This window comes from Hordeum vulgare, chromosome 7H (genome assembly GCF_904849725.1).
Source record: "Hordeum vulgare subsp. vulgare chromosome 7H, MorexV3_pseudomolecules_assembly, whole genome shotgun sequence".
In the NCBI taxonomy this organism is placed as follows: domain Eukaryota; kingdom Viridiplantae; phylum Streptophyta; class Magnoliopsida; order Poales; family Poaceae; genus Hordeum; species Hordeum vulgare.
In genome coordinates this window covers 470,313,378-470,327,425 of record NC_058524.1, presented here as the reverse complement: position 1 = coordinate 470,327,425, position 14,048 = coordinate 470,313,378, and positions in this window count along the sequence as shown.

Genomic DNA, 14,048 nt, shown 5'->3' with positions numbered 1-14,048 from the left:
AAAGTGGTTTCACTAGATTTGGAGTTGGTATGAATATTCTAGAGATTTTACAGTGTGGCATAAATAGCAATATGAGCTATTTATTTATTGCAACAGAAGTAACCCACACAAAAATCTTGACCAGGGTTCTAAAAATGGGGAAGGATTTTACAAGGCCCTAGGAATTGGAATCACTCCATTTGGATTTTATTTGATCGCTAGGAATTTTGAAAGGTGGGATATTTTATATCGAGATTGGGATTTTAAATAAAACACCATAGAAAGTGGGTAGGGAAAAATGTGCAAAGCACTTATTTGGATAGGCCTCATTTTTAGGAGCCTGCAGAAATTTGAATCAATGAAATAGGAGTTAGAATGAATTTATGGTGGAATTTATAAGTTTGCAGACAAATGAAAAAGGGAAAATGGGCCTCCAGACTTGGCTATCCTGCGCAGTAGGCGCTAGATAGGCCTTCGGGCCGGCCCACTGGCTTGGCTTGGCCAACCGAGTCACGCAGGAGGCGCCTTGCGCGTAATACGCCTTCTGCGCAAGGAGGCGGCCTTCCACCAAGGCGCGACCACTTAAGTGGCGCGACCCACCTCGTGGCCTCCTTCCCCGGCTGACGCTCGGGCCCGCTGGCCTCTTCTTCAACCTCCCGCTGCACGGCGGCAGACGGGCTCGCCAGAGCTTGCCGGCGCCACGAGGCTTCGTTCCTGACGGTCGGGTCATCGGGGCGTTCGCGGGGAGGAGCCGCACCCTCCTGGGTGACTTACCTCCGCCGGAGGACAAGAAGATGGGCGCTGCTCTGGCTGCAGCAGATCCAACGACGGCGGCCGAGGGAACGGCTTCCCACGCCACCAAGAGGAGGAAGGGAAAACGGGGGAAGGACTTCGGGGGGACGAGGAATCGTCCTAGAGCAGCAGTACACAGGGGAGGGCTCGGGAGACGCGGTGTGCTCGCAGCCATGGCTGCGGCCACACGCCGGCCGATGGAGAGGACAGGGGCTCGGAAGGAGCCGAGGCTTGGCTTAGAGTCTAGCCTAGGAGGAGAGGGAGAATGAGGGAGATCAAGTGAGGGCTCAAGGGAGAGTAGATAGGAGAGGGGAGGGCCGAGAGAGCTCAGGAGCTCTCTAGAGCTCTCGGTGCATGGTCGCCACACACCCTAGGAGGAGCTTGGAGGCTAGCTGATGGGGGGAAGCGGTTTGAACGGTCAAAAGGGGATACTCTGGTGCTCTGAGACATGAAGAAACGGTGGGACACACCCTGGAGAAGGAAGACAAGGTGCAGAGCACCGTTTCTGCACGTCAGGGAGGTGGTCACCACCCCACCTGGTGTCTTGGGCCACCCCTTGGCCAGGTCAAGGTGTCAACCATGCAAGGCATGCGTGCCACGAAGCACTGGTGGAGTTTGAACCCAAGAGGACAAGTTTTGACTGGGTTTTGAATGCTGTAAACATTTCAGCAAGAAACTAGGGGTTGATACAAATGGTTTTTACAGGCAGGGATGGGAGGTGAAACCATGTCCTGGAGCATCTGGTAGGGAAGGACTATAAACCTGCAAAAATTCAGCTCAAGAAAAGAAGTGTAGCTAGCACTTGTTGTACAAAGCTACTTTTCAGCCAGAAATGAACTTGAGGAGGTGCTGCTCATTTTCTCCACATGAGCATGCCATATCTTGGTTCTAAATGAAGCCTTGGCATATATTAGATGCTCTGGAAAGAGTTGGGGGTGATAGCTTAAGCAGAAGAATGGAAAGAGAGGTAAAACAATGCTGCCAAGGGTGAAAATGAGAGAAAGTTACAAAGAGACCTTTCCCAATAATTGACCAGTGGCCATGGGAAAGTTATTGGAGGTAAAATGTGACTATGTGAGGTTGTGGTAGAAAGTTGAGCTCAAGGGTAAAAGTGGAATGGGCAAAAGAAGCCAAATTAGTGAGTGCACACAAGGTGTTTGATCTGTGGTTGGGCTACCAGATGAATTCCAATGGCTATGAAACTTAACAGGGTCAATAATAGATGAAAATAGGCTTGCACACCAAATTTGGGATTTGGTGGAGGAGTTTTCCAATGTAGACTTGAACACCCCCAGAAATGGGCAGAAATGGGTTTCTGCTTAGAATCCTATTCAAATAAATTCCCACAAATACAATATTTGGTGTAGGGGCATTATTTGAGCAGTAAGGCATGCACAAAACGTTTGAGGTCAATTGGAGAAATTTTATAATATAAAGTTTGTCAAAGTCAGAAAATCAACAGAGAGGGTTTTAGGGGTTTAGGACAAGTTCTTCTATTCTCCTTGGTGTACCACTTGGTGTGGATGCCTTATTGGAGTATTGGAACATGTCCACCAAATTAGAGCACAATTGGAGACACTTCACAATGTAAAGTTGCTCAAATTTGATTCTGGATAGATTGGGTTTTAGAGTGGTTAGGGGAGCCAAATCAACTTGGATTGAAATGAAACTTGGCAAGATCATCAAGAATATCGTAGATGACATGCTAGAATTTCACTGGAATTTATTGAGAATATTTCTTATAGAAATATTCCAAAAGCTTGAAATAGGCAGGAATGGTTTTGGAGGGATTTGCCCAATATTTTGAACATGACCATGTGTTGAAACTCATAAATATGGACTAAATATATCCACTGAGTTTCCCTAAATTTTCTTAAATATCTTGAAAGCAATAAAAACAAGTTCCCTTCATAGGAGACCATTTCTGGCCTCACAGAAAGGCTTTTAAATAAAATAATAAAATAACCTTTAAAATAATAATATGATGGTTTTTGGAAGACATTTTTATAATATGTTTTAAATAAAAGTATTGGTCCAAAATAAATTCCCCAATTTGAGGACTTGTAGTACAAACCTCATCTCATGGGTTTGAAAGTTTAATTCAAAGAAATTCTTTTTGGGTAAAAATAAATATTGGTGAAAATAGATATTTATCCTAAACACATGGCATTATCATTAGGCAGGAGATCATGGGATGAGGAGGTGATTAGGAGAGTGACATGATCTATTAGGTATCAAACACAATCATGCAAACAAGCAAGGCAAACAATAGTCACTTCAAGCATCACAAGTATTTCACAAAAAACTTTAATTGGTCCTATATTTTGAAATAAGTTAGTTAATCAGGAAGGCCAAAAACAGGGTGTTATAGACCTTACCCCCTTAAGAAAATCTCGTCCCCGAGATTTCTAGGCTAGCGGTTGGTGAGGTACAAAATCTTGAGTCGGAGGTAGTCTTCATGTCTCCATGTTGCTCTGGTGGTCTTGAGGTGCTTGATGATACAACTTAGAATGTTTCGCACGTCCTTGCCTGATCGTGGGTGGGGTATAGTAGTAAGTTAGGCTTGACCGAGGTCAAGGGTTTGGTGAACTAAGTCCGTGCAAGGTTTTGGCTTGCAAGTGCATTCCAAGTCAGAATACGTGGAAAGATAGTGTGTCTGGGTTCTGGTCCTAGGCTTCGCATGCCGGTTAGTGACATCAAGATGTCTCATGTTAGAACGCACTGCCAAAGTCTTCGCATGGCTTCCTGCTTACGGGGAAGTCCTTGACTTCCTTTCGGCAGTCAAGCTATGGTCGCAAATAGTCTTCATAGGCTTCTCGTGAAAGGGTCCGGGCTGGGTCTCACCTATGAGTTCAAGCGCGGAGGCTCAAGGTTCAGAACAGGTCCTACCATTTGGGAGGGTTCTGGACGAGCTGGCTACCCAAGAGTATAGACCAGCCATCCATTCCCAAGTTCTGCGACTCGGCGAGCGGGAATCACCTTTAGCAAGCGACCTACTAGTACTTGCGTCCTTAATATGGACCAAGGAGAGGTCGTCTGATTCTTTCACTTGTCCAAGGGCTTCGTCATCTTGAATCTTCGAGGCTTCTTGACGTCGTTGATGTAGTCGGTGCACGGTCGGTGGTTGGCTCCTGTTGCTTCATCATCATTGTTGTGGCTTCCTCATCACGACGGTTCTTCGTCTTGAATTGAGTAGGATAGATTTCCGTCGTCTTGGGATTGCTTCAATAATTCCACCTTCTTGAGATATCACTGTACCCTCGTGAGGCATAACAGTCGGCGTTCCTAGGCTCGTCCAAACAAGACTAAGGCTTTCTTCCTCTTACTGGGTGAGTAAGCGTGTCATCTGTGAGGATGACAACCTACCTTCCCAAACACGACATAAGCAGAGTGCTCAAAAGTCAGGTGAGGAGAACGGGACTTTCTATGGGCGGTACTGGCCATATATCAACGACTTAGAGTCGTCTCCTATGGTCGTAGTCCGTCCATCTTGTGGCTCAGCGAAGCTTTAGGGTCTCAAGGAACTTAGGATGTGGCCAACAGTTAGCATCTTATCTCTAAGCACTTTCCCTAGATGCCAGTAGTTCGACCGCTAACTTGAGACAACATCACCTCATCTCGTCAAGGATATCATCCCACGTGGGTCAACTCCACACTGCTCATGCTACTCAACTCCGGGTTGAAGGAAGAACTAAACCCAAACACTACAAGTATGGTGTAGCCCCAAATGCACATGCATTACTATGCAAGAACCTCGAGGGAGACATACAGCTACCACGATTGAATCTGAGGTATAACAAATCCAATTGTCCACCTAAGTCATCCAATGGACAGGGAACTGCATTACTATATTAAGGAAATACATAGTACACCAATCCAATATCTTGCTTCCTTCCTATGAGTCCGATCAATCATTACTGGACCTATCACTCCTAGAAATCCAACATTGATGGGGTTCTACATAATCTCTTGGGGTCTTCATAATTCACAAATTACTGCAAGAATTACGTCATAGTATATCCACCAACTTCAATAATCATGGCCATCTAATCTCCAAGGTCAAACCACATAGGTTGTAAACCAATCTGACAACTCCAGGTACACGCACTCTATATCCACCAACAAACATGGTATCATGATCGAGATTATCGAGCTAAATCCAATTTACTCCGAACCATGTGGTCTCTGTCATCCTCAATACTCTATTAAGATTACCTATTTAAATCCAGGACTCAGATCCAATAAGAAGTTTACTTGATACTCCAAGTTGTTATGGTAAAGGCATCAAATCATGCCAACTACTTTCTAAAGTCATGTATACCACCAAGAATAATGTTCGCGATCATAATCATCCTACTAAATCCAATCTTACTCCAGATTATGTAGATTATGCTAATATACCAACTTGTTCCACCAAGTTTACCTACCTTTATAAGGGTCTCTCGATCCTCCAAAATAGTCTAGCTATATCCTCAAGACAACTATTGTCATCACAACAATCTTAGTCTAATACTCTACATCCGAGAACGATCCTCTTATGGCATCAGGTTTACAGTGCTAGCTTAAGAGTGAAGGATACTTGTTCGCTGTGATCACTCGTTCCATTAAGAACCCGGTGCTCAGCGGGGTTTATCGGGGACCTACACGAGTTTTGGCAAGTCCGTGTACTAGACACGTGACCACAAAATTTGAGCCGGAAAGGCTTGTGGAGGTTAGTCTGGTCTAGTTTGGTTTTCCAGTCTTGAGGGAAAAGCACACTCCTACGGGTTGCATGTGGTTAAGCACAACGCAGTCAATGTCTTCAGTGTCAGTTGTCCTTTGAAGTGGATCCTTGGTGCATCTTGTCTTGTTGTCTTCAGTTGTCGAGAGAGGTGAGAGAAAGAGAGAGAGCACAGAGGGGAGTGTCTAAGGGTCTTAGTGCAATCAAGCAAACATTGGAAAGTCAACTCAAACAAGTGCCAAAAATCGTTTTGAACAACAGAATAAGACAAGTGATATAACCGCAGGCTTGTTGCCTAAGCAAAAGTGTGACTTATATCAAAGCACAAACAACAAAAGCAAACAACACACAACATGGTCCATCCGAACCATTCCACGGACTCGACTTCGCATAGGGAATTGACGACTCATCCTATCCTAGGTTCTGGGACTCGACAGTCGTGCTTGCTTCTTGCTTCGTAGAGGAGTCCGCTAAGTCTTCTGGACCTTCTCAGGGTGTTGTCACGCCTCTTGTTGTCGCTTGCTGAAGCAATTCGCTTGAGTTGTAAAGAACTTTGGTTGTCTTCTCATCTGGGAAGTTGCTGACGAAGGTGGTCCTTCATGGCTGTCACTGACAGGGTCTTTTGTTGTCTTCATGACCTCGTTAGTGTCTTCTTGTCTTCCGAGGCCTCGAGAGTCTGAGGTGGACACCTTCATGCACCGATATTTGCATGACATGATAGAGTTCTGATCTGTCAATCATACTAATTGCGATATCGACACCTAGAGCGGGGGATGAAAAGAACCGTTTTCCTGCTCACTAAGGTGAGGCGGACCAAATGGCGAGGTTCTCATCCACCGGTGGTGGTCGACACAATTACCTCATAACGGACAGGGTCGCTCTATTAGTGATGCAGATCAAGGTTTGCATATATTATGTCCAGATTATCATAGGCGAAAGTGGCATCACTCTGGAACAGTGCCCAGGGTTTCACCATCTTCTAAGCCTCGATGTCCTCGCTACTCTTCGAGGTACTTCTATTGGTGTCGTCTGGTCGCGGAGTGGTCTTCACTGTCCTTCGGCACAGGTGTTTGCCTGGAAAGGTAACTTCCTTCTGGGCTGCCGACGAGGATTTCAATTCATCCCGTGGTCAGAGGGCTTAAGGTACTAGCGACCATTTGCAAGTTTTGAAAAAGTAGACGAGGAGGGTCAAGGAAATAAGAGTGGAAGCCTAGAGCATAACCTTCAATTTCTTTGAATATTTAGGAGAGTTGAGAAAATATATAGGTTTTGTAAGTATTTTTTAAGGACCCGGAAAATAGTTTTATCCTACCTAATGTCCGTGCTAACTAAGGGTTTCCTACAGTCACGATGGCTCTGATACCAGCTCTGTGGGGACCCCGACTTACTAGTCGAGAACCGCCGTGCTCAGTGATCCCAGAGATCAATGCTCACCGAACACAGATACCGAATAAAAGAGTCTTACATCCATACATACCGTTTGATACAATAAATGACCACTTCGGTCGAGTCTTACATATATAGGGCCTTAAAGGCCTACATTTGAAACTGAACCAATAGCGCAATTATTGGTTGAAAGCGTGAACCAATGCCATCAGCCTTAACCTACAGGCATTCTCACTGGGAAGCGTCCTAGGTCGCAAGAACGTCACCGAGTTAATCTTCACCATATCCTATTCTTTCACACATGGTCAATGAAATAACCAGTGGCAAGCCAATGAGTACTTTGAATGTACTCACAAACAGCCCATGACACGAACAATGAAAGTGAAGGATAACAATATCATGCCTTTTCTATTATAACTCATCTGGGTGGAATGATCATGAATATGCATGAAGTTAAAGAATTACTCTTGAAGAACTGGTTACAGATACCAACATATCTGCTAAGGGCCGAACCATCCGAGTTCACCCTATATGCCAAGTCATCGAACTTGGTCATAACCTCAATGTATCAGCTGAGGGCTAAACCATTCGGGTCCACCCTATATGCCAAGTGACCGAACTTGGTCATATTATTATTTCCATAACAACACCTTTTTAACACCACACACACACTCACTCACCCTTGGTTTATGCGGAAACGCTGGACGTAGTTTAAGCAGGATTACCCAACTGTCCTTGACCGTGGACACGGCTATCAGAATAGTTTGACACTCTGCAGAGGTAGTACGCTGGACCCACGACATCGGGAAACTTCCGTGTCCTCCACGACTCGTGGTATGTCACATATACCCGAGGTAAGTACCCGATCATTATCTTTCCCCTGACGATACTAGACAAAGAGGTCCCATCGATTGGTACCCAGCCCACATGTTGTACGTCTTATAAGCACCGACTATGGACAGTATCAATCATGCGGGGACCAACGGTGTGCCTGGAACTCATAATAATGGCATAGCCATCCTACCTGGCACGACTCCATCACGGGAGTGACGACAATCACTCCCGCCACTAGTAATGTGGCTCTTTGCTAGTACTGACCAGAGTAATCAACAAAGGCCCGTCCCATAAAGGGGTAACGTGGTCATACTGGTAAGGCTGGGACGGTCGACACGTCATAAATCTAATCCCATTTCCGAAACCATACTCATGCAAAACACCGGTGCATCACTTCACCAAAAGTGACCACCCATCTCATCATCACCCTCGGGCATTAGTGGCACCCGACGGGGTTTTCATAAACCTTTGATTTAATTCATCATCATGCTCATGCAAGGACTCTCTAACTCTACTAGTCAACATGATAGTAGCATGATCCTCGTAGATGGTAGGATAAATCTCATCATGCTTGTGCTCCGAGGAGCCATATGTATAACATCACCATCATGCAAGTGCTTCGAAGAAGCCTTCGGTACCATCACACCAATGATGAACCGGCACTATGATCACATGCAACGGAAAAGTACTTGCTGTTCTAGCATGCATCAATTCATATGCTTAAGTCATGGTCAAAGGGCTGCTTGCATTGCTCAAGTAAGTCCTCGGGGTCTTCGAGGTCTTCCGCTCCAACTCCGAATACTCCGTCTACCGTCAACTATCGTCGGAAACAACCATAGTGAGCCACATAGCAAGTAGAATAAAAGTGTTCTATAAATAGAAGTTTTATTTTTCTTGGATTTCTGTGGTCATATGAAAAATACCTGAATCATTGCCAAGGGGTTTGAATCATCAGGGGTGTCTAGATGGAAGGAAAGGAGGGGTAGGTGATCATTGAAGAAGTGAGCAGAAATCATTCTGTTAAAAATGAGCGGAGGCACCCATTTAACAGAGAATGATTTTAGAAATATTTAGAAAGTGGTTTCACTAGATTTGGAGTTGGTATGAATATTCTAGAGATTTTACAGTGTGGAATAAATATCAATAGGAGATATTTATTTATTGCAACAGAAGTAAGCCACACAAAAATGTTGACCAGGGTTCTTAAAATGGGGAAGGATTTTAGAAGGCCCTATGAATTGGAATCACTCAATTTGGAGTTTTTTTGAATCTGCTAGGAATTTTGAAAGGTGGGATATTTTATATCCAGATTGGGATTTTGAATAAAACACCACAGAAAGTGGGTAGGGAAAAATGTGCAAAGCACTTATTTGGATAGGACTCATTTTTAGGAGCCTGCAGAAATTTGAATCAATGAAATAGGAGTCAGAATGAATTTATGGTGGAATTTATAAGTTTGTAGATAATTGAAAAAGGGAAAATGGGCCTCCAGACATGGCTATCGTGCGCACTAGGCGCTAGATAGGCCTTCGGGATGGCCCACTGGCTTGGCTTGGCCAGCCGAGTCACGCAGGAGGCGCCTTGCGTGAAATATGCCTTCTGCGCAAGGAGGCGGCCTTCCACCAAGGCGTGGCAACTTAAGTGGCGCGGCCCACCTAGCGGCCTCCTTCCCCGGCTGACGCGCGTGCCTGCTGGTCTCTTCTTCAACCTCCTGGTGTTCCGCGGCAGAGGGGCTCACCAGAGCTTGCCGGCGCCACGAGGCTTCGTTCCTGACAGTCGGGCCACCGGGGCGTTAGCGGGGAGGAGCCGCACCCTCCTGGGTGACTTACCTCCACCGGAGGACAAGAAGATGGGCGCTGCTTTGGCCGCAGCAGATCCAGCAACGACGGCCGAGGGAACGGCTTCCCACGCCACCAAGAGGAGGAAGGGAAAACGGGGGAAGGACTCTAGGGGGACGAGGAATCGTCCTAGAGCAGCAACACAGAGGGGAGGGCTCGGGAGACGCGATGCGCTCGCAGCCATGGCCGCGGCCACACGCCGGTTGATGGAGAGGACATGGGCTCAGAAGGAGCCGAGGGTTGGCTAAGAGTCTAGCCTAGGAGGAGAGGGAGAATGAGGGAGAGCAAGTGAGGTCTCAAGGGAGAGTAGATAGGAGAGGGGACGACCGAGAGAGCTCAGGAGCTCTGTGGAGCTCTCAGTGCATGGTCGCCACGCACCCTAGGAGAAGCTTGGAGGCTAGCTGATGGGGGGAAGCGGTTTGAACGGTCAAAAGGGGATGCTCTCGTGCTTTGAGACATGAAGAAACGGCGGGACACGCCCTGGAGAAGGAAGACAAGGTGCAGAGCACCGTTTCTGCACGTCAGGGAGGTGGTCACCAACCCACCTGGTGTCCTGGGCCACCCCTTGGCCAGGCCAAGGTGTCAAGCATGCAAGTCATGCGTGCCACAAAGCACTGGTGGAGTTTGAACCCAAGAGGACAAGTTTTGACTGCTGTAAACATTTCAGCAGGAAACTAGGGGCTGATACAAGTGGTTTTTAGAGGCAAGGATGGGAGGTGAAACCATGTCCTGGAGCATCTGGTAGGGAAGGACTATACACGTGCAAAAATTCAGCTCAAGAAAAGAAGTGTAGCTAGCACTTGCTATACAAAGCTACTTTTCAGCCAGAAATGAACTTGAGGAGGTGCTGCTCATTTTCTCCACATGAGCATGCCATATCTTGGTTCTAAATGAAGCCTTGGCATATATTAGATGCTCTGGAAAGAGTTGGGGGTGATAGCTTAAGCAGAAGAATGGAAAGAGCGGTAAAACAGTGCTGCCAAGGGTGAAAATGAGAGAAAGTTACAAAGGGACCTTCCCCAATAATTGACCAGTGGCCATGGGAAAGTTAGTGGAGGTAAAATGTGACTATGTGAGGCTGTGGTAGAAAGTTGAGCTCAAGGGTAAAAGTGGAATGGGCAAAAGAAGCCAAATTAGTGAGTGCACACAAGGTGTTTGATCTGTGGTTGGGCTACCAGATGAATTCCAATGGCTATGAAACTTAACAGGGTCAAATAATAGTTGAAAATAGGCTTGAACACCAAATTTGGGATTTGCTGGAGGAGTTTTACAATGTAGACATGAAAAACCCCAAAAATGGGCAGAAATGGGTTTCTGCTTACAACCCTATTCAAATAAATTCCCACAAATCCAATATTTGGTGTAGGGGCATTATTTGAGCATTAAGGCATGCACAAAAAGTTTGAGGTCAATTGGAGAAACTTTATAATGTAAAGTTTGTCAAAGTCAGAAATCAACATAGAGGGTTTTGAGGGTCTTAGGACAAGTTGTTCTATTCTCCTTGGTGTACCACTTGGTGTGGATGCCTTATTGGAGTAGTGGAACATGTCCACCAAATTTGAGCACAATTGGAGACACTTCACAATGTAAAGTTGCTCAAGTTTGATTCTGGACACATAGGGTTTTAGAGTGGTTAGGGGAGACAAATCAACTTGGATTGAAATGAAACTTGGCAAGATCATCAAGAATATCATATATGACATGCTAGAATTTTACTGGAATTTATTGAGAATAATTCTTATAGAAATATTCCAAAAGCTTGAAATAGAAAGGAATGGTTTTGGAGGGATTTGCCCAATATTTTGAATATGACCATGTGTTGAAACTCATAAATATGGATTAAATATATCCACTGAGTTTCCCTAAATTTTCTTAAATATCTTGAAATCAATAAAAACAACTTTCCTTCATAGGAGACCATTTCTGGCCTCACAGAAACGCTTTTAAATAAAATAATAGAATAACCATTAAAATAATAATATGATGGTTTTTGGAAGACATTTTGATAATAGGTTTTAAATAAAAGTATTGTTGCAAAATAAATTCCCTAATTTGAGGAATTGTAGTACAAACCTCATCTCAGGGGTTTGAAAGTTTAATTCAAAGAAATGCTTTTTGGGTAAAAATAAATATTGGTGAAAATAAATATTTATCCTAACCACATGGCATTATAATTAGGCAGGAGATCATGGGATGAGGAGGTGATTAGGAGAGTGACATGCTCTATTAGGTATCAAACACAATCATGCAAACAAGCAAGGCAAACAATAGTCACTTCAAGCATCACAAGTATTTCACAATTTTTTTAATTGGTCCTAAATTTTGAAATAAGTTAGTTAATCAGGAAGGCCAAAAACAGGGTGTTACAAAGTTATTTGTTATTATTATTGTTGATAGCATCATATAGGTTGATCATCTAATTGCATATCTAGTCAACCTATTTGTTGTTAATCCTTAGTATTTTAAGATAAGCTTAAAATTTGGGGGTTGCCTATTCACCCCCTCTAGTCAACCATATCGATCCTTTCAATTGGTATCAGAGCCTCGTCCCTTGATTAAGGGTTTCACCACCCAAAGAGTATGGCTGACGACGAGGTTAGGGCGGTAGAGTTGCCCTAGGCATCTGTTGCAAACTCGATCTCCCGAGAGGACCTAAATGAGGCCATGTCCACCTTTTGATCCTCAGTGTCTATAGAGGTCAAGAACTTGCTCAAGGATTTCCTCGATAATTTAAAATTGTCTACCAACCCGTTGCATGTGGTTAATTGCACAACTTCGGATGTGGGGACCAATTAAAAATAGGAAAATGCATGTAGTGATAGAGATGAATTGACTCAAGGAAGGAATGGGGGGAAATACCTTTGCCTCGGTTCCTCCTCCCATGGTCTATGGAGGAACGGTTGACCCACCACATATTATTAAGCTTGGTACTCCACCTAAGCTTGTTAAGAACAATTTTGCTAACTGGGTTTTTTGTATAAAGGCTCATTTGAATCACAGCTCAACACAACTTTGGAGAATCATTGAGCAAGGCTATTACCCACATGATCCAAGAAACCTCACTCCAAGAGATGAGGTTGACAATCAGCTCAATCACTCCACATTGTTCGTCCTTCAAGCAGTTGTTCCTATTGAAGATCTTTCTCATTTGTGTCCCTTCACTCGTGCCCAAGATTGTTGGGAGCACATCATTTCCATGTACACGAGAAGTTCTAGTATTCAATGGTCGAACTATGAAGTGATACTTGATGAGGCCGATGAATTTGTTATGATTGAGGTTGAGGATCCTCATGAGCTATATCGAAGGTTGACAACTCTTGCGGGTTCTCTTCAAGTTGTGGATGACAATTGGACCAAGCGTAAGTTTCTCAAGGCCATTATGCCTTTCAACAAATCCATGTCCTTTGTCATCCGTTAGAGGCCAGACATTCACTCAATGTCCTCAAGCGATGTGTTGGATGAGTTCATTGCCATTGAACAAGACCGCTGACAATGCTCTATCTCATGTTCAATGATGAAGAAAAGAGTCTCCCAACCTTGCTTTGAAGGCCAAGGCTATTTTGGCGGAAGATGATGAAGAATAAGAGGAACTGTACCCCGAAGACACCAGGTATGCTTATCACGAGCATATGGGTCTTGCATCAAGACAAGTTTGGGGCAACAAAAGAAACTCAAAGCCCAATTTCTCCAAGAACAACTCAAATGGCCCCAAAGGCAAGCAACGTGTGAGGACTTGCCACAACTGTGGTAATGTGAGTCACTTTGTGGTTGATTGTCTTTATGAGAAGAGGGAAGACAATGGTGGCAAACTTACTTTTTTTTGAAAGAAAACTATAAGGGAAACCACCCATAGTGAGTTTTTTTAATAATAAGAACCCAAATTTGCGCCCGTGGGGACTTGAACCTAGGTGGCTGGGTTGTACATCCACTCCACTAGCCAAGTGAGCTAGGCTAAGACAAGAGCAAGCCCTTCCCCAACAAGAAAAACTTCTTCACAAGCCCCAAAAGGTGTTGGTGGTTCAAGAAGAGTATCTATCCTATGAGGATGATGATGATGATGCAAGTGGTGAAGTATTGGGAATGGCCATGGTGGGCATTGCATATTCTTCCCCAAGCAAGGTGTCCTTCTTCAAAGCCCCAAACGAGAACCACATTGCCAAGTGCCTTTTCGCCAAGGCATCCAACAAGGTAACCTCCAATAGGAAAACTATCATTTATACTACCCCCTCTCCTATGGTTAGTGGAGATGAACAAAAGGAGGTTAATGATGAAGGAAAATCATATGATAGCTTCATGAGAAAAATCAAGGGTAAAACCAACGAACACTTTGTTTCTCTCTTGGAACAACTCGAAGAGGCTAATGACCTCATCGAAACTCATTAAGAAACTATCTCTACTTTGCAAGGACATAGTCGTGACTATGTCGATGAGATAGCTGATCTATCCATTGCTCTTGAGAAAAACCAAGGGCTAAGTTAGACTCTTTAGGAGTCACACAA